Source organism: Stigmatopora argus, chromosome 21, assembly GCF_051989625.1.
Source record: "Stigmatopora argus isolate UIUO_Sarg chromosome 21, RoL_Sarg_1.0, whole genome shotgun sequence".
Taxonomy (NCBI): Eukaryota; Metazoa; Chordata; class Actinopteri; order Syngnathiformes; family Syngnathidae; genus Stigmatopora; species Stigmatopora argus.
The window spans coordinates 7228350-7248690 of NC_135407.1; the positions used below are offsets into that span (position 1 = coordinate 7228350).

The 20341-nt window shown below is 40.6% G+C and overlaps 1 protein-coding gene across 28 annotated transcripts in view; it reads right to left on the reverse strand.

Annotated features, from left to right (window-relative positions):
* Positions 1–20341, reverse strand: part of adgrb2 (adhesion G protein-coupled receptor B2) — a 234269-nt gene that overhangs the window by 97489 nt on the left and 116439 nt on the right. For 11 of the 28 annotated variants that reach the window (XM_077591115.1, XM_077591126.1, XM_077591119.1 and 8 more), the window contains exons 1-2: positions 10600–11346; positions 2672–2801 (exon numbers count right to left, since the gene is read on the reverse strand). The gene's annotated coding sequence lies outside the window, so the exon portion shown is untranslated. Of the gene's footprint in view, positions 1–2671; positions 2802–10599; positions 11348–20341 lie in introns of those variants that run through there. The other 17 variants (XM_077591138.1, XM_077591140.1, XM_077591137.1 and 14 more) reach the window with 3 other exon arrangements.

A 20341-nucleotide genomic window follows, 5' to 3' on the forward strand; every position in this document is an offset into this window, starting at 1 on the left:
TGGTTCAATTAGCTGTCATTAGCATCTTTCCAAAACTATTAAAAAGCCATGTTTGCACCGCAATTCCATTTTTTTTCACCTTTTCACGCTTTCTGGATCATTCCAGATCACATTTAAGCCACTTTTGTAAGTGGTTTCAATCCCCAAGTCTCCCAAATGGAAATTCACAGACTCCAAAACTAACCACTAATTCTAGAATGTGTTTCTATTGAAGATAAAATGTCCGTTTTTCTACATTCAAGCATTAATTGCAAGTAGTCATCTGCATCAATTTTGCTTGTTTGCTGGCATTGAGCTTGGCAAGGTTTGCACCTCAAAAGGTTGGCAAGAATAGGTAGCTATTAAATGGATATGGCTGTCAAATCTTTCAGGAGGGCCTTTCCACAGATTAATTGGATCCTCAACACCCGAGCATGTCTGGAGGGATCCACAAAAGTGTGAAATTTACTGACAACAGGAAGGGGAAAAAAGGGTCCATCAATCCCATTTTGATCATAACCGTAACTGGCGTTTTATGATTCATTAGGTATCGTATGGAGGGACCAAAACACTGTCACAGTGAATGAAGGCAGAAAAAGCGCTACACTTTTTCAAAGATGGGGAAAATTAACCAGATGACAATGGACCAATCCGATATTACATCTTTATACGTCTAATATCATTCAGAAATTAAATAAATTGACTACTTCCTTAGATTAGGATTAGGTTACATGCCCTCGTCCCATCGGTATGTTATAAAAACAGATATATATATCCCATAGTGTTTATTTGAAACACTTAATTAGGGCAAATACAGTGTAATCTATAGTAGCACACATATATAAGTGCATATTACCAATATATTTCCACAATACTAGATCATTAAATCACGAGAAATTATACAACGCAGCCTGGTGTGTTGTGAATTGGAAAAGTTTTATAAATGCCTCTAGAATTACTAATGAACCACTGGGATGCCAATTTATGTTATCACTATGATTCCTATTCCCCACTGCCATTTTATTTTGAAAAGCTGTGGGGCGCATTGTCCCAACGGGAGTAAAAAGGTTTAATGACACACCACCGAAAAGGCCCTGACAAACCGTACAAAAGCCAATAGGTCGAGTCAAGTGAATTAAGCCCTTTCACAAGATTCACCGCTTGAATGCCATAAAGATAAAAAAAAAAAGCGCTTCCTGTCCTTTTCTTCATTGCTTTTAATTTCTGAATCAGTCACCGTTGAATAAGGTCGACTGCACATGTTGCATTGTATCCTACCACATGAGCTCAACTAATAACATGTTGTGGCAGCACATTACATTTACCAGAATTGAACGAAAGCACGGCCGGCGCCCGAGCGTTAAAGCGGAGCCAAAGCAACGCCGTTCGCTGGAGGAGACAAAAGCCAGAAAACAAAAGCATCTGACATGGTGCAAACAGAATCAATCTGCGCCCCTTCCAATTTTGCATCCAAATACTAATGAATCCTCCCTTATTCTGCCGGGTGGCAGATGTAATCAGCGAGCAGGCGCAAACAAAAGAGCCATTGAAGAGAGGGAAAAAAACAGCCCCGGCCAAATAAACGTCGCTTTTATGGAATATTTTTCACGCTTGGAGACTGGCGTTTTTGGGATTCAAATGGACAACAAATCATACGGTCATCATATCAACTGCTTGTTACCGCTTTCCTAATTTGTGTGTACACGCATGTTAAAGGACGGCTCAATGTCTTCCCTTGGGGAGCCTGAAAGGAGTTTATGGTGTAAAAATGAAGGAAGCGTGAAATAGAAATGTCGGGGGGGAAAAAACAACGTCTGAATATTAGTCCTGCAAATGGGAAACTGCTATAAAATCATTCATTTGTCCGCCAAGAGACACCAAGATACTGAATTGTGTCAACAGGGATTTTATTCATCCATCCAAAAGGAGAATTTGTTAGGTCAGAGGCAAAATCAATCCATCTATCCAACCATCCATCATTCATTTTTTAGAGGTGCGGGCAAGGACTTTTTTCTTTCTTTTTTCCATTTAATGGTAATCAAGACAATGTGTCTAGAATGCTGGACCCTATCTCCATCACCACCTGTACTCGTCTCCCTTCTAAATTGACTGGGTGAATCGCACAAAACTGGGAAAAGGGGAGGGGCCTATTCTTATGCCGAACTGCTGTCAAAAACGAGTAAAGGACGAGAAATCCGTAGCAGCTTTTGAAAACAACTAAATGCACATTTATCTATGTGAGGTTTGATTAACCTATTTTTTTAAAACAATTATACTGCTTTAGTTTACATTTGCTGCAAAAAAACAAATGGGTGAAGACTGCTCATTGGTCATTAAATAAAGAACAATAATTTTGACAAACTGCCCTATTTACCAAAAATTTAACAGAGCTTATTTGCGTATTGATTCAAACTAGAGCCAGGAAGAAAAAAAAATACCTTTTAGTAACCACATAAAATTCTAAGACCAATTATTCAAAGATTAATGTGTACCTAAATACTAATACACTGTAATTCCAATGATATAGTTTGCATGCAACCAGCATGAATAAAAATATTACCATTGTAACCATCCAAGACCACAATTATAAGAATTTAAGTGTTTAAAGCATATGTTAATATGTCTTATGTCACATGCATCTAACCAAGAAGAAAATAAGGTATGAAAAATAATGTAAAATGCTTCAACTCACTGGAAATGCCTTGTCAGTTGATTGGTGATAGGGTCAGGTACATATATATAAATATATATATATTCATATATATATATATATATCAGCTGAACTTGAGACACGCTGAGGTTTTATTTGGAGCATCCATTTCCTGTCACACATGAAAAAAGGATTATTTTCATTTTTGTATTGAATAAAAATATCATTGCTCAGGTTATGGACATTGTTCTTTAGGATTCCAACCAAGTATCCCAGATTTAGGATTTTTTTTTTTTATACAAGGCTTGCAGTATATGAAAAAAAGTCAACATTTCATGTAAAACATGTTTTGTTTTCCCGCATCAGCGCATCTCTGAAGGTAATGCATTAAAAGGAGCTGGGGCATTTATCCAGTTCATTTGTTAAATTCAAGACAAGACTTGACTTTGAGCAAATGGGAATTCTGGAAAAGCCAAAGGGGACTTATTATTTGAGCAGTAAAAATGAGGCTGATTAACAATTCAAACGACGCTGCTTGGCTCTGTTGGATAACTGGAAGCACTTTGGGCCAAATAGTTTGTCACCAAGATTTCGCTTTGTATTTGGCCCAAATATATTGCATTTTTTTTTATTCGGCCTTCATTTACTGCAAACAAAACTCCCTCTAGGCAAATTTCGCCACTCATAGGCGGTTATTTTGAGCTAGAAAGGCCAACCTCTTGTCAACCTATATCTCATTTTCTGAACCAATTTATCCTCACTAGGGTTGCAGGGGGTGCTGGGCACAAGGAGACGGACAACCATTCACGCTCACCCTCATACCTCGGGGAAATTTAGTGTCCAATCCGCCTACCATGCATGTTTTTTTAAATGTAGGAGGAAACCAGAGTACCCGGAGAAACTGACCTGGATTTGAACCCAGGACCCCAGAGCTGTGAGCCAATCCACAAACCACTCATCCACCAGGCCGCCTGGGAATGAACATAATGTTACAAATCCCATTTCATACGACTCGCTCGTGCAGATACGTGCGATCCAAAAGAACGTGCACCTTCACATGAAGGTCTCAGTTAACTACTACGGTAATTTATGACTGAAATCCAGAGTAAGGTTAATTACAATGTGGCCCCCGCAACTTTCCCATTTAATCCACCTATGTAATTGATGTTAAGGTAGCAGCTCCTTCAGAGTGCAGATCACATGGCGGACCTTCAAAAAAAAAAGGCACATTTTCCGTTCCACAGCAACGTACAAAAGCACAAAGCAATACTAGTGACTATGTACATGCCAAAAGTTAGCATCTGTAAGCCGCTCCTTGTCTTGTCTTGTCTTATCTACACCGCTTATCCACTGCAGGGTCATTCCAAGCAAGGATCTATCCTCGCTGACATTGGGGAAAAGATGGGGTACACGTAAGACGGACATAAAATCAATGGCGGCGCTGACACAGAGACAGACAAACGTTCACGTTCACACCTACGGGTGAGCGTTGCCAATTAACCTCTCTCTTTCCTACCAGCCACAAACCAATAAGCTTCTTGCTGTCATGCCACAATGCTGGAAATGACAGCACACTGCCATTCGGAAAAAAAATCCGGCAGCCAAGAACGACTAAAAATCCAAATTCTTGGACCGCGGACTGCCGTTTCATTGTTGTATGCAACCATACACAAATCTTAATAGTCTGTACTTTTTTTGTCTCCATGGCAACACCTGACACATTTTTAGGCAATACAATCTGCATGCAACAAGATGGCACGGCAAACTAATCAAGTACCGACAAAACATCGCTCCGTGTTTTACCATGTCTGGAATTTTATGTTATCTTCAACTTTATTGATACAGGCACGGCGAGAAAATGACACGTCGCAAAGATGCCAAGAGCTGAGAGAGCTTTTTATTTCGATTTATTTCCCCCTTTTTTTCCCCAACAGGGCTTGACTTACTGTTCACTAAGCAGGAAAATAAAGATGTCATATGTCATGTGCACGTGCGGGTAATGTCATAAACCGGCAGACGACATTGGGAACGTCCTCAAGGGCCAGATGGCGTTACAAGGCTTGGATAACGGTGCATTGGCGGATCCATGCTGTGTGGCTCTATTGTCAAGTCTAATTCATACAAATGGGAACAACCTGCCTATGGGTTTAACCCAGGGGTGTCAAACTTGGGTTGGTTCGCGGGCCGCTTTAACGTCAACTTGATTTCACGTGGGCCGGACCATTTTAGATATAATATTTAGATTTTTTTATAAATGGATTAAAAGAACTGGATTAAATCCCTGAATATTCAGTTTTTTATATATATAAAACTTTTTTGTTGTTGCTTTTTTAATATATTTTTAGATTTTACAAAATGATTTTTGAACTAAAAACAGAAAAAATGGATTAAAAAATTACAACTATTGATTTAAAAGGGGGGGGGGAAATCAGGAAATTTAATATACATCTATACTCTTCATTTTAATTTGATCCTAAAACAGAAAGTCGGCACTCATGATTTACTTTCCCGGGCCACACAAAATGATGCGGCGGGCCAGATTTGGCCCCCGGGCCGCCTCTTTGACACATGTGGTTTAACCCATGGCGACCTATTTTATTGATTTATTGACAAAATCACACAGCTAAACTATCATATTTTCCAGATTATCAGGCACACTTTTTTATTGCTTGTCTGGGCCTGCAACTGAGTTTTTTATTTTCTCTTTCTGACCACTGACAGCCAGTTATGTTGATTTTTGTAGGCTGTAGATATCTTAAAACTGTAACAAATGCCTATTTAGCCTGCTGTTAGCTTGCTTTAACATATGGAATGGATAGCTTGATTGTCAATGCTGTGTCGGTGGCAAAAAGTTTCATATTTTTGCAGTATTTAGGGTTCAAAATGAGCTAGACTGTGAGCACGCCTTTACTGGAATTGGCATTGGCATGAAAGCAGCAGCTTGCACATTAACGTGTTGGAGTTGTAGAAAGACAAAATAAATCAAAAGGGATGAACAAAGGTTCAGAACGAAGTGGCAGGCAAGACAATGATCACACATCCCACGGAACAACTCGAGTCTTCCAACTCGTGTCCGTTTTGAAATCCCTGCAGGCTTGAATGAAAAAATATGACAATAAAAGCCCATTTTTGGCGGAAGCGGACACGCAGATTGACCAAGCAATTACTAGGCATACTGACAAAGTGCAGCGTCACTCATTTGGAAAAAATTCTCGCTCAACTCGAAGATAGAAATCCTCCATCATTGTTGTTGTTTTTAATGAAACTGTTTCCCCTCTGCGCTTGATTAATTACAGAAGTTAATTACCGTTCGTCTCGGAAATTCATTGACTCGTGTTTCGTTTTTTTGGGGGGTTTGTTTTTTCCCCTCCCGCCGTTCTTCCGGCCAATCCCGGTCCAGCAATTCCCATTGAAACCTATCCTTTCTCACTTGTTGCCACAAGGCTTCCATTAATTATGGAGAGCGGTTCCATAGACCGGCTATTGTTTTTTGATGATGTTTTTAAAGGCCTTGCTCGAACCCAGTCATGCTTATATAGAAGACGGCAAACCTAAACAGCATTCCCTGCAAATATTGACACAGTCACCCGAGGCCAAGCCAAATGAGTGCCGCCCCAGTGACAGAGGCATCTGTGACTCCAAATGGAGCATAGCGAGCATACAAAGTAGGAGAGCTCCATACATGCTGGCGAGGATAAAAAAGACACCTTGCCGGAGGTAGCGAAGACTAAAAACCCATGTTGCCATGAGCCGAAAAATGAATATCCGACTGGGAAAAAGGAAGAACGAAAACCGCCGAGTTCAACATGCAAAGATAGAAAATAAGGTTTTCTGTTTGGAAAGCATCTGCCCACCACCGAGATTAACGCAGACGTCCGCCCTTTTTTCCAAATTATTCATCCGGCCGAGCTTTGGTGGCGCCGGCGGCTCAGCGAGAAGCTCATTAGAAAGTATATGTTGCTGCTTTAACACAGACGGTGGTGTGGCTTTAATGGTTCCCGTTTTAGTGCACGGCCATTTACAGTTGCTTCGGTGAAAAATGAGATGTGAAATAGAAAAGCAGATAGATGAGAAGGAAGGTCTGTATGTGGTGATGATAGTCGTAGGGGGGGACGGAGGGGGTTAAGCAGAGCCGGCATTAGTGCATGACATGTGGGCGGATATTGAAGATGCTATTAGTAACCCATTTAGGCCTTATAAAAGTGCCAAAGACTTGGGTGGTTTTCATACGTCTTGGCGAGATATAGTATGTCATAATGTCGTCGTGTGTGGAAAAATGGCAGCAGGTCCGATCATCGTTCTATGATAGGAGTGTCATTACGACTGCTCAATAAACGTCACTTCTATGTCGTCTTTCCACCCATTCGTCACATAGTAGGAATTTGTAATTGAGCATTTTTTTAAACAAGCAAAAACTGTTTACGTGTAAAGACCTCAGTCAGGCGATATGGTGAAAATTCGGTACACGGTCGATTGGTCGCCGATCTTTTGGTCGCCGGTCTTTTGGTCGCCCAGAAGGTAAGTGATAATTACCATTTAAATCGTTGCTCAAATTCCCTAAATACAAACTGCAAATTACTATTTAGTCATACTTAATGCCCTAGTAATTATTAGGCTAAAGAAAAGCTCCAAATTTCCCGGACTTTTATTGTTTTTTGTTGGAGAACTTGTTAAGACCCTGACTGACGTAGCTTCTTAAAGGGACAACGCATGTACATACAAACTCTTATACACTCACACGTCGGCTCAGTGAAACTGCTCATGGCCATTGTTGGCTTTTATTGATGCGTAGACTGTGTTTTTTTTCCTTGTTTTGTCGCCGGTCTTTTGGTCGTCGGTCTTTTGGTCGCCGGTCTTTTGGTCGCCGGTCTTTTGGTCGCCGGTCTTTTGGTCGCCGGTCTTTTGGTCGCCCGTTGTCGCGGTCGGGGTCGGGGCGACCAAAAGAAAAATTCATCGTGCACTGTGCGACGTTAATCTATCAAATGCAGTGAAGTTCATTAGTGAAAAACTGCTACTAAATAGCTGCAGTGATGAACTGAATGGCTTTCATTTGTTTCCCCCCTTCTTATGTAAGAGTTGTGCTCAGCAAAAGATGATATTTTCCGAGCAAAGAGGCTAGAGTGCCATCCTTTGTGCCCCAAAGCGAGGGAAATGACTTCATACTTTATGTTGACTTATCCCAGCGCCAGCCCTTGTCCACTATGATAACAAAAAAAAGGAAATTCAACTTTAGTTCCCACAAAATGAAGCACAAGCAAATACAGCAGGCGTATTAAAAAATAAAGGTGCTGTCGGACAATATTCTGTGTGAACTGCAGCGTGGCTTCTGATGTATTTACTATAATACACGGGGGGATGAAGCTTGATCTCATACTGGATCGCGGCCCTAGTGAGGATCAGTATGTCCAAGCCGGATCCAAAAGCTCTACATAATGAGGCTCATTTTAGAAAGGCTTCGGTACTCTGCCGCTTTTTTTGCTGCCACTGGCCATGACTGCCCAAGCACATTAGAAATAAACAGGAAATGTATAGGGAGTGCTTATAGAAACCTTTCCTTTAGACGCATGGAAGGAAAGTCAGCAACTCACAAATTGGCTACTTATTACGTCATTTTGATCAATGGAGTAACAAAAAACACAGCAGATTCACTAGAATTCCAAATGCATCATTAAACCCTGGCGAACAACAACAAGAGAAATCAATGTTCTCAACGCATAGAGAAGGTATCTCAACATTTTTGCTATTTCTGGGATGGTAGAAACTTTACAGCCCCGTATGACGAAATGTTGCATTTTTGGCCAACACGGTCGGACGGCCCCATTCCGTCTCCTGGCACTGACATGTGATTTTGAAAATCTCACAAAAGACGGTGCCAGGGGGATGCGTTTGTAAAACACCAATCACTCCACTTCACAGATGGGAAATTGTGGGTTGAAATTCAGTGAACCGCTTCACTAAAGCATTGTCCCTGACTGCTGTTTGTCCTCTACTCTGTAGGGTTACAAATCAGCCCTCTCGCACATCCAACTCATCAGCGATCCTCCCCGGGTTGCTCTTCACCGTTAAAAGGGGACATGGCCCGCCGGCTCCATTAGTTCTCAACTGCAGTCCAAAGAAATAAAAACCAAATGACATCATTGACTCAATATTACAGAAAAACATACCAATGCCAAACATGTTTTTTTTCTACTAATAGACATACTAATATTTTTTTTCAAAGTGAAGAGGAAAATACAACGTTCGTTTTTTCCATGGACATGCCAACCAAAATATTACAACGCCAACCAAAGGATTGGAGTGCAATGACACCTTGCGACTATTTTATTTCATCCTTCTTTTTGCCATATTGATGTTCACTAGAGTCAGTTGTGTTGTTCTGATGATTCCGATTGGTTAATTTGAGTGTAAAAACAATTGTTATTAAGCAATTGGTTGGCTACCAATTCAACGTGTAACCTCCCTACGACCCATAGTCAGCTGGGTTAGGCTCCAGCACCCCTACAACGCTCATGAAGAGAAATGGCTTGGAAAATAAATGAATGGATGTTAGCTTTAAACTCTACCTATTTCATGGTTGATGATTGACATTCAATTATATGGCTTTTTTTTCTTTCCGCACTAAATTTCAATGAGTTTCTCACTAATAGACGTCCTATTCATTTGATTTGAGCGGACTGTCAACAGCATATATACGTTTACCCACTGCTAGCTTTCCCAGTTCAATTGGGTTGGACGTCAATTGCTGTCAATTGCTGCTGATGAGTTAATAAAGTACATGGAGTTGATATACGTTAACGCACATTCACATGCTCTGAAGAACATTGAGGACCAGAGAAGTACCGAGTGCACCTTTTTTGCAACGACATGGTTAAAAGCCATTTGTCATCAAGCCCGAGCATCACCGAAGCATCGGAGGGTCGCAGGGATTGCTTCATTTCAGGAAAAAAAATGACCCCGCCGAGATGTCAGGATGAAGAAGAAGAAGAAGAGAACCAGCAGACACTGCGGCACGACGCCCGCCTCTACTCTGAAAGACAAACCCTGTCTACACGCGTGTGAAGTGATCACTAATCTCCCAGAGGGGACTTGTCGCCATTCGCTTTAACCCACCTGTGACCCCATTGATCTGCCGGTGAAAATGCTGCTATCACTTTTCCATTCTAGAAGAGAAGGCCTGCAATGTACAGGTGAACCGCACCACTTTTTTTTTATTTTCATCTTGACATAAAAATCCACTTTGTATGCATGGCGAGGCATTTTAATGCCATTCGCCGCTCGTGTGAGCATCGCGACTTCCAAACTTAGCGCCATACTTCATCCACAGAGGCGACTTCAGGCACGCCTACACCATTTAACACTGTCGTCCCAATACAAAAGCGGTGGCGAAAAAATATCAAGATACAAGTGATTTATTCTACACTCTCAAATCGCTAAAGATTGGAATATTATGGATGATGCAGTGGTGTAGAACTGCATTGCATCACGATGGGAGCTGTTTCTTTCTACGTCCCATCCTAATGTTTGTTTCTTAACGGTAGTACAACTATGAGTAATGTCTCTGTGCACTTTCACACTCCAGTAACCCCCCCCCCCCCAAAAAAAACAAACGACGCGGTAGGACCACCTTGTTGAGACGATGACTTAAAGTGTTGCATTATCTTTGTTTGCATCTCATTACGGTGTGAAGGTGTACCTAATGAATTGGCCGGCAATTGGAGCTGTTTGTGACAGTGGCTGCAGCATTCGTTAAAGATAAAGCGTCTTCTTTCCTTTTAACCTCGTCACACATCACGTGGATTTCATGACGGACGACTTGGTGGTCCATTATTGAGTTAACATGCGGGTGACGTGCATGGCTACCTTCGCCATATCATCATCATCAGTCAAATACGGGGGAAAAGATTACAAGCAAGTGGTCCAAAAGCTGCATGCGACAAGATACATTGTCCGCGAGTTCACGTGTGGGTTACCTGATCGCTGTCAGAAGTAGTTATTGGATGTAACGAGTAATCCCCGATCGCTTCAGTGGATCCAAATGAAGTTTTTCATCCATTGCACATCTCAGGTGCAGATAAGACTATCACTCACTCATCCATTCATTCATTCATTTTCAACGTCGCTTCGGGATCTTCTCCACACAAACATCCCATGAGTAAAAATTAATCAGAAAATAACAAAATTACAACCAAAACAAACATACATAAAAAGAAATGGTGACTATAAGGGTGTGAAATCATAAAGTAGGCACAGGAGTAAATTAAAAAAAGCTTTATATAAAAAAAAAAAGACCAACAAAATTAAAGGGAAAAAAAAGAGTGAAAAAGGCTGCCGTCCCCGTTGGGTTGGCTATTTAAAAAACATAAATCCATGTCAAATAATCTCCATGGTTTGGCGCATGTATATTCCATACAAAAAAAAAAGATACGCTGCAGCAGCCAGAGCTAGCGGAGTGGGAGAGTGCTCTTTTTTTTTCTCCTGATAGTGGTATTCCAAGTCCAAGGGAGCTCTTGTCTGACGCAAAAAAATAATAAAAATGAAAATATGCCCAGAAATATTGGAAGAAGCCCCAATTTGCGGAGCCTTGTCGCCTTATCCGCGCTGTGCTATTTGGGAGAGATCCACAGGCAGCGGCTCTCGCTCGGCATCTGCCTCCTCTGCAGTCGCTCGCTTCTCGAGCGGAGGAGGGATGCGCGCCCCCGCTGCCCTCCACCGGGGAATTGTCGTCCGCGCTCACGGAAGACCCCTTCCCGCCCCCCCGCAACAAGCCATTGGTATGCCACCCACCCACTGCTGCTCTTCCTCGCTCTAATCGGGAATCGTGACGTCTGCACGCACACTTTGCCCAAAATACACAATCACGTCTGCGCGAGGGGGAGAAAGTCTAGAAAATAAATTAACCGGGCAATTAATTACGCACACGCATCCTGGTTAATGAAGATTCCCCGAAAAAACGTGGCTTTGTTCAAAAAAATAAATGCAAATGAGGATTCACTTCGCACTATTGGGGTTATATGTGCTATGACAGGCTACGGCAAGCGACTTTAAAATGAAAACAGACTATTACAGACACAACACCTTCAAAAAAGTGACAGGAAATGCTTTAAGAATGTAATTCGATCATAATTAGTCTTTCTGAACTGTCTTGGCCCCGCCCACTAAAACATATAAAATATTAAATGTGCAGTTTTTTTCTTTTTTTAACATGGCCACCATTTCAAAGCACCTTTAAATGTATGACAAATCTCGACTACAACCAATTTTTAATGGTCATGGTGCTGATAAGCAATAGAGAAAATATGTTCTAAGACAAAAATCTTTTTTAACATACATTTCCTGTAACTAGATTTGAATGGATACAGTTTGGGTTCCTCCATGTTTATCAATTGTACGTATATGTTTAATATCCCTCCGAGTCAGTGTTGGTAAACAGGTACTTATATTTCCTTATACACCGGTTTGTCAAATGTCGATATATTTTTCTAAATGATTTCGAAGGAATACTTTCATTCAAATTCAACAGCCGTTTTTGAAATCATGCTCCTATAAACATTGCACTTTTAACATGCTGAAAACGGTACGCTGTGTTAAATTGCTAATGGAAAGCACACAACACAAACCCCAACACATTTTTCTCCTCATTCTAAACAGAAAGAGCACAATGCAAACATCCTTCAAAGCTGACACGCTCGCATCCTCATACATCAACTCGTCAAAATAATAGTATCTCAAAATAACGGCAGCACCACCAAGTGACATTTTTCATTATCCTCGACAACCTCTTCGACACAGACATAGTAATCACATAGTCACTCGTTGAAAGTTACTCCGCCTTTGTATTGTATGTGTCTTTGATTTGAGGGACAGAATAAGGTCAAAATTGCTCATTTGAAACATCCATCTAATTAAACAACAGCTCAAAATTGATTATGATGAATGATATAGTATCTCAGATCTTGGTTTCCACTATAACTACGGGGTACTCTAGATTTGTTCAAATAAACGTATGTGCAATATTAACAATAGAGTAGGGCCGTTCCAATTTCAGAACCATGGATAGCTCAGACTTCGGTTACAATTTCAGCACGACGGATAGCTCAGACTTCGGTTACAATATAAGCACCAGGGATAGCTCAGACTTCGGTCACAATTTCTGAACCATGGATAGCTCAGACTTCGGTTACAATTTCGGCACCATGGATAGCTCAGACTTTGGTTACAATTCCGGCACCGTGGATAGCTCAGACTTGGAAACCAATGTTCTCTCCGTGAGAGCGCGGGATTTCTCTGGATACTCCAGTGGACCATAAAAGCTACTAAATTGTCCATCTATGCAAATGTGACTCCACGGGAGCTCGGAGAATGTTTTGATAGTGATGTTGACATTTGGGATTTTAACAGTTTGCATGACTTTAATTCATTGCGTCTTAATCCTTAAAATGTCGATGAATCAACAGAAGAGACAAGCCGAAGCGATTTAACGACTCGCATTGGCTTTCCAACGTGCACCGAGCTCAAGCAGCTAAGAGGATTCCAAATTGATGTGGAATTACCAATGTTTCTGCTCCACAAGTTTAGCTTCTCTACCTCTTAATGATACAATTCTACATTCCTCCAAAATATATACAACTTGGGACATTTTCTGTTCTATCATTATACTTCTAGTTCTTAACTCATTCACTGCCAATGACAGTTTCAGACATCAGATCCATTACCGTTAGCAAAGCTAGCATTGAGTGATCACGTTTCACCTTGAATGGCCGCCAACGAATGTACTATACTTAAAAAAAAAATGCCTTCCTTTGACTATTTCTGACGACAACTTGAGAACAGTCCTCATACATGTTACAACCTTGTAAGCGCTATAAAAAAAGTTGAATCCCGTAGGCTTGTGCGAATTAAGACCACATCACCAATCGAACTCAAACCACAAAAAAAGTGGTTAGCCCTCAGGCAGCCATTCTGTTGTAAAGCCACACGGAAACCACTTTGCATTGTCTGCGATAAAACTGCTCCATTTTCCACTTATCGGAATCTTCCGGGGTGTCGGAAGCAAGGTAAACTACCTTTCAAAGCAAATTAGCATAATGTCATCCCGTTACCAATTGGATTGTGCTTTGCAGATAACTCCAAACGTTTCTGTGAGAATCTTCTCGGATATTTTGCTGACCCGCACGCTTCAGGAAGCAGCTAGGTCGAGTCTTATTGTCCAGCGTACGCATCCGCACAAGTCGAAGGAGCCCCTTGACCTGATTAGCTGACATCTGCCATAGCCAGAGGGAGCCCTCCTGCACGGACACTATAGAAAGGGGGGTGCGAGTCGGAGGGTCACGACGCCAAGATCCTCATCAGAGAGTCCGAGTGGGAAAGCACACCTTCCCTCATAATAACACATTGTATCCGCCGTCATTGTTTCGGGCAAAAGCCACTTCTTTTTAAAAATCCGTGTATTCTATCCTGATAAAAAAATGATGAGCGTGTACATGTGCGCATGAAGGCCAAGGGTAATTCATGGATGTATGTGCCTATTAGTGTGAGCCTAATGTGCAGCCTACTGCATCCTGAGTAGGGTGGGAGTTTTGTAAAAAGCAGTGGTCCATGAAGTTAACTACAGCTCCTCCCTTGATCAAATGTGACAATTATGATGGCGCTCGTGGGTGCAAAACTCCCTCCCGGCTCCCCCGACGCATTCTATTGTGCTCTCTCTCGCTGCCACCTTCTCTTTTCGTCCGCCACGACGCTGGCCTTTTCCTCTCCCGTGCGAGCGGCGCTTCAACTTTGTGCATTTGTCTTCACTGGGTTCTCAGAAGGATTCTTTCTCGGCCATTTCCTTTCAACATTTAACTTGGGAATGGCTTCTCCTCCCTCAAGTCTTGTTTTAACTTTCACTTAAAACTTCAAGAGGAGACACAAATGCAAAACAGGCGTTAATTATTAAGATGGTATCTGGAGTTTCCATCTGCTCGGTAGAGTTTGGGTTGGGTTTGGAGCGCCACGTTAACTTCTTTGTCAAAATCAAATGGGTACAATAGCACTATTTTAGCGTTACTAATACTGCCGCAGTGGTGCAATATCTAACACAAGGACTTAGCTAAAAACTGCACTACTAGGTCAACTGATTTTCTCAATTTATTGTATTATTTTTTCTATTGAGGAAATGTATTTATTCCAAAATAGCATCTTCACGGCCATTCACAATGAACAATACTTGTTCACAATAAATCCAAGAGCTGATATATCTTATAAATCAAGAGTGTCAGACTCGGGTTGGTTCGCGCGCCGCGTTAACGTCAACTCGATTTCATGTGGGCCGGAATATTTTAGATATAATATTAGGATTTTTTTTTAATAAATGGATTAAAAGAACTGGATTAAAAGCCCTGAATATTCATTTTTTATAGATCTAAAACAATGTTTATTTTAGCTTTTTTCATATATTTCTAGATTTTACAAAATGATTTTTGAACTAAAAATACAGAAAAAAATGGATTAAAAAATTACAATTATTGATTTAAAAGGGGGAAAATCAGGAAATTTAATATACATATATACTCTTCATTTTAATTTGATCCTAAAACAGAAACTCGGCACTTATCATTTACTTTCCCGGGCCACACAAAATGAGGCGGCGGGCCAGATTTGGCCCCCGGGCCGCCACTTGGACACGGGTTATAAATGATGACAAAACGACATCAGACTTACTCCACGCATCAAGCTAACAGAAGGTAAAATGCAACATGACTGCACGCCGCCTTATTTTCAACTCTTTGCTCATTTTTGAGATTATCCGAGGGAAAAATCATATTCCCCCTTCTGACCCAGACGCATCACAGCATCGCCATTCGCTTCCAGACCGCAGCATGACGCACCGCCAGTCGTCTGTGGTCATTTCTGTCCATCCACTCCTTTGCACTTGCCTTTTTCTCCATGATAATCTATCACCCAGCATGCCCCCCCCCCCTCATATATCTCTCACCATCCAATCTTTCTATGTGTGCTCCTATCCCATCTCTCCACATGTTTAAGAGCACCTGAAGCCAACCGCAGACCACAGCACGTCACGCCATCCATCATGATTCACTCTTGCCATGACTTCTTGCAAGGAAAGCTAGATTTTTTTTTTTTTTTTTTTTTTTTTGTACTTTAGCTTAGCGGCTCTGTCTCGATACCGATTATTTTCAACAATGTGCTCTGAATGATAACACGGATAACTGAATTTTCTCAAAGTTCTCCATTGCGATGCCATATTTTTAAATCATGAGTTGGTCTAATTCTATCTAAAGTGCTGTATTTTCCGGACTATAAGTCAACGTTTTTTTTCCTACTTCGGGTCTTCAATGAATATTCAAGTGTGACTTACCGTTTTTTTTCTGACTAAACGTCACACCTGAGTGTAAATATGTATTAAACTCACAATAGTTAGAACAACAAGCTACATAAGCATCTGTTAACATACGTTTTTTCAGATAACTATAGCCTTAAAAAACAACATAACAGGCCTTTGGTGATCAGAGAAAGAAAAAAAAAGTCGCACTTGAGTATTAGACGCAAATAAGTCTGAATTATACAGTATATTATTTAGTACATTGTATAAGATTCCAGTGGCTGTTCATCAGTTTTGTCTCTTCAAGGCAAAAAGTCGATGCGAGACTATGTGTGGAAAATATCTTGGTCAGAATGCGCTGGTGCGAGACCTTAAATGAGCTTTAATGTCATTTGATTTACAAGGCCTTGTTGCAGTCCATCACCATAAGGCGAGCGGAGAGACGCCATGAATTAAATGTGCTCTGACAGTAGTGATGACGTTTGATCCGAGACTCAAGGAGATGAGTTAGCAATTTCACGCCAGAAGAAAACACCCATCACCTTTAGAGGGCTACACGGAGAAGAAGCGCTGCTATTTCCATCATTTACAAAATTCAACAATCGACTGCAGAGGAGATTAAATAGCATACTGGAAAGTTAGAAAAATTTGCTTCTATTCAGTAGGGCTTGATTTTTAGTCAGGATATTTAGTGTTTTGTGTGCACTCACTAAAATTCTTCCAAAGTAAAATAAATTGCTGAGCAAGGACAAAATGAACTTTAACTAAGCGGAGAATGCTGTACACTAAGTTTTTGATTTTAGTTTCCTCATTTAAGAAAAACAAGCTACAAAATAAGAACCAGAGTTCATTTAGTGCAAAAACAGCCAAGATGAAAAGTTTATAAGAGTAGCATGGTTAAGTTGTACCTGCTTTTAAAATACAAAATGCGTCATTCATGAAGCACCAATTTCCAGCTCTCTATTTTAAGACCCTCGATGACTATCTTCCGATACGTTTATGTTGTATTTTATTTTTCCCCCCACCATTTGCCCCTTTGTGTTTTAGCCTGAAGATGGCTCTTTTTATGGGCTCTTAGCTAAATGGAATTTTTGCTTTTGAGAGCTGGGTCATGCCTTAGACAGCACGCTCCAATAAGCACTACAAACACTAAAAGGCCAAGGCCACTATCGTTATTTCACATCACTTTGCGACTACAGGACAAAAGGAGACAAACAGTATGCGCTGCAAATTGTCAAGATTCCGCCCCCCCCCTCGAACCTTTTTACTGCACAAATATGTTGACACAAATCTGTATGCCCCTCGCTTATCTGTAATAAAAGGCTCCGTCCGTATATAAACGGCGTGCGACGGGAATTAAGAGCACACACTGTGTACACTTTGGATATGACTAAACAACTACAGGGTGGATGCACGACTTCCATTTTGGCTCAATTTTTAGCCGCCATTAATAATTTAGACACCTGGCGTCTTTTAATAGTCACGCTCCAAAAGAATCACAGCCATTGCTCAGTGGCACAGAAACAACAACAACAATAAATTTGGGTCCTTACACGAAGAAATATGAAATATTCAAAGTGATGAAATAGGTTGCCGTTAAATACGGCATACCGATGAAATCTGCGAGGATGTGTTGCAACAGAAGTAGCCGTCTCGTAACTGCACGTATACAAGGGAAAATGAAGGAAGAAAAGCGGTATAAACATGGCTTCACATGGTGCTTGACTGCGGAGAAGATGAAATATTTACCATGTCTATCTTTTGCTTTGAAAAACTCTTTTAATCAGATGAAATGTGAACACGGCGCTCTCCTTTTTGAATGAAAATGACCGTAGTCAGTCGATAGGACCACAAAGAACAAAAATAAATTCAAAATAAACAAAGCAAATGCAACTTGCTGATGTTTTCTTGTTGTAATAATTGTTCCTTGCAAATTGCCTTCATCTAAACCGATAACTAAAAGTGAACTACAACGTACTGTATTAATATTTTGCTCAGTGCCCAGGCTATATTATACTTCTCACTATATTTGGCAAACAGAAAAGATACAGTATTATTGTGACTGTACTGCTATTACTTCATTTTTTTCTAAGAATCACAGTAATTGTGAAATTTAAAGAAAAAAAAAAAGAAAAATACATTGTACTCAAGGCAAATCGGACTCTAATGATGAATAGAATTTAACCTACACTAGATTTAATTTATGGTTCATAGGACACCACTCCAAAATAGTCTAAATATCTTTTTCTTTTCACACTAGCCAAAAAGTTGTAATAATTGTTCAGTGATAAAAAAAAACCTTGCAGATTGCCTTCATCTAAACCGATAACTAAAAGTGAACCACAATGTACTATATTAATATTTTGCTCAGTGCCCAGACTATATTATTATACTCACTATATTTGGCAAACAGAAAATATACAGTATTATTGTGACTGTACTGCTATTACTTCATTTTTAATAAAAATCAAAGAAATAGTGAAATTTAAAGAAAAAACTACATTTTCCTCAAGGCAAATCGGACTCTAATGATGAATAGAATTTAACCTCCACTAGATTTAATTCATGGTTCATAGTACACCACTCCAGAATAGGCTAAATCTTTTTTTTTCCTTTTCTTTTCACACTAGCCATCTTTTTCAGCTCTGTATTATTTTGCTCCCTGAAACTGCATGAAAAGGAACTTAAGGGAGGTTATGTCACTCACACAGATTTGGAGTTTTGTTGATATAATAAAAGCTTCAGCTAGAAGTGTTATGACTATGTATGTCGACATGGTGCGCCTTGTCAAGTTACTTTCTCCACTTTTTCCCACTCTAGTAAAAAAAAAAGATGGGAGTTCATACATTTTTTATCATTACAAATGTCAAAAAAACAGAAATCCCCACATGAATGCTGTATCTTTTCACGGATGCACGCAGTCCTGTTTGCCACACAACATTGACTCAAAAGATGCAAGTGATTTTTATAGGAAAATGTCATTTAAACACTCTCTATGCCTTATAGAACTAATCTTACATTTCAAGAGGTATTGGGTAGAATTTCCCCCGAAAAAGACTAAGAGCATCTTTCAAATTGCGGAAGGGTTGTTCTGGAAGCAGTTAATAGGTTATTTATAAAGAAAACATACAGAGTACTCTTGCTCGACTTTGATGCGGTAAGATAAGAATAGAAGCGCTAGTTTTCATCACAACTTGAAGGTACAAAGGAGAGCACATGGGCTTATCCTTTTGTTTTCTTCAGGAAATTAACATGTCAAGTCTTCCCATCGATAAGCAAAACAAGCTTTTTAAGTTCACGGGCAACGTCAAATGGAACCACACACTGCCTGATAAAAAAAATAATAATAACCTGTTTTTGCTGTGATTTAAGTCTGTTTATCTTTCTGTTTCCGTCTGGTGTGAATGACAATTGTCTCGTTTTGTCCCCTTTGCACACAAAAATAACACTGCAGGATCAACTATTAAAGTAATACAGTGCCAAATTTGATACTCCGATGTGACAAGCATGAAATAATGATGAGAAAATGAAGATGAAGCTCAATACTCGCAGGCTCCGTGTTTGCGTCATTTACCAGACCATTTATCTCACTTTACCGCTTTGCTTTAATTGCTCGCTTGCTTCCAAAACGTGTTCTCGCTCGGACTAAATATGACGCAAAACACAAAGAGACACAAACCGCTGGCCGGCTTCGGTCGCATATCATTAGCTTTTCCACACCTGCCACCTGCTGTTAGCCACCATTTTTTTTCCGCCCGCCCTCCCGCTCGCTACTTTCCGGGGCTAGCTATGCTATAAGGCTAATTTATGATTGATTGTTTGAATAAGAGACACTCCACTGCCCGCGACTTTGCACTCTCTTGTCTACGTGGTTAATGGGCCAGCCCGGCACTACGTCTCCGTGAAATGGGCGCGTCCCAGAATGGGTGCAAGTCATTTTGAGTCTATCACAAGATATCAATAGGTATTCATTCCGTGGGTGTGTTAATGTGGTGTATCGGCATAAATTTGAAAACACATTTGGCGGTGAGTGAGACCAATGTATTTGACATTGGATGCAATTGACTCAAATGCTCCACTAATCACATTATCTAGCCTCTAATCTAACCTCAGACTTAACAACCCCAAGTCATAACCTCTCTTCTCCATCCCACGGGACTCACTTAGGGACCCCTCGCGGTTCTACGTCGCCCTTGAAAATTGACATGGACTTTTCTGGGCTATTTTCCCCGGTGACCCAACTATCTGCCTTCCTTAATTAACCACCATTACGCCATCCTACGCCTACTCTACGCCTTGAAATGTATCTTCTTTCCCAGTAAAGCACCCACAATGAAAAGCCCACACCAGTGAAAAAAAGGCTAATGCCGCCTAGAAACGGCTAAAGGTTT